This window comes from Schistocerca nitens, chromosome 5 (genome assembly GCF_023898315.1).
Source record: "Schistocerca nitens isolate TAMUIC-IGC-003100 chromosome 5, iqSchNite1.1, whole genome shotgun sequence".
Lineage (NCBI taxonomy): Eukaryota > Metazoa > Arthropoda > Insecta > Orthoptera > Acrididae > Schistocerca > Schistocerca nitens.
The window spans coordinates 459,269,901-459,271,643 of record NC_064618.1 but is presented as its reverse complement, the minus strand read 5'-3'; the positions used below and the strand labels follow the sequence as shown (position 1 = coordinate 459,271,643).

General features: G+C 41.7%; 1 pseudogene; it reads right to left on the bottom strand.

Annotated features, from left to right (window-relative positions):
• Nucleotides 1-521: 521 nt before the first annotated feature.
• On the bottom strand, nucleotides 522-639 carry LOC126261154 (5S ribosomal RNA; annotated as a pseudogene).
• Between the last annotated feature and the right edge of the window lie 1,104 nt (nucleotides 640-1,743).

Here is a 1,743-nt window from a genome sequence, read left to right as displayed (position 1 = left end):
TATGAAAATTATTTTTCCATCTTTTATTCTCATTGTGCACAGTTTCACTGAAACCAATCTTTATTATGATCAATAAAACCTCATTAAGGAGTATATGTGCTAGGATAGGGTGACCAGATAACCTTTATTTCACAGGAACATCCCATATTTAGCTTAAGTGTCTCATTGTCCTATAAAAACACATCTGTCACATATATTGTCCCATTTCACATTAACTGTTCTGTACATTTTGAATTAACTTGTTTTTAAGTAACATGTAGCATAACTGAATGAAGAAGAAATGTGAGCATACCCAAAGGATAAAGAAAATGCACTGTTGTAGCACTCCGTCGTAAGGCCACGAGTGGCTTACCAGGACCATCTGACCGCCATGTCATCCTCGGTGGAGGATGTGGATAGGAGGGGCGCGGGGTCAGCACACTGCTCTCCCGGTCGTAAGATGGTATTCTTGACCGAAGCCGCTACTATTAAATAGAGTAGCTCCTCAATTGGCATCACGAGGCTGAGTGCACCCCGAAAAATGGCAACAGCGCATGGCGGCCCGGATGGTCACCCTTCCAAGTGCCGACCACGCCCGACAGCGCTTAACTTCGGTGATCTCACGGGAACCGGTATATCCACTGCGGCAAGGCCGTTGCCACACTGTTGTAGGTCAGCAATATATGTTCTGAGCAGAACACTCTGTTCCAGAACATACACTACTATGCTACTCACTGTTTGATTAAACCGAGCTGAACAAGGTCTATCACTCTCAACCGTTTGTGCTAAATCCCCCTGGCACTAATGCTGCTGCACAAAGTGTATTCTCTATTACAAAAGCTTTGTGGACAGATGGGAGAAAATATAAAAATACAGTAAATGAAGTGGGCAAAAAGGAATACAAATGTCTAAAAATGAGATCATCAGGAAGTGTAAAATGGCTAAGCAGGGATGGCTAGAGGACAAATGTAAGGATGTAATGGTATATATCACTGGGGGTAAGATAGATATTTCCTTCAGGAAAATTAAAGAGACCTTTGGAGAAAAGAGAACCACTTGCATGAATATCATGAGCTCAGAAGGAAAACCGGTTCCAAGCAAAGAAGGCAAAGCGAAAGGTGGAAGGAATATATGGAGGGTCTGCACAAGGACGATGTACTTGAGGGCAATATTATGGAAACGGAAGAAGTAGATGAAGATGATATAGGAGAAATGATACTGTGTGAAGAATTTGATAGGGCACTGAAAGACCTACATTGAAACAAGGCCCCGGGAGTGGACAACATTCCATTAGAACCACTGATAGCCTTGGGAGAGCCAGCCCTGACAAAACTCTACCATCTGGTGAGCAAGATATATGAGAAAGGCGAAATACTCTCAGATTTCAAGAAGAATATAATAATTTCTATCCCAAAGAAAGCAGGTACTGACAGGTGTGAAAATTACCAAACTATCAGTTTAATAAGTCATGGCTGCAAAATACTTTACAGGCGAATGGAAAAACTGGTAGAAGCCGACCTCGGGGGGATCAGTTTGGATTCTGTAGAAATGTAGGAACACGTGACGCAATACTGACCCTGCAAATTATCTTAAAAGATAGGTTAAGGAAAGGCAAACCTACATATCTAGCATTTGTAGACTTACAGAAAGCTTTTGACAATGTTGACTGGAATACTATCTTTCAAATTCTGAAGGTGGCAGGGGTAAAACACAGGGAGCAAAAGGCTATTTACAATTTGTACAGAAACTAGATGGCAGTTATAA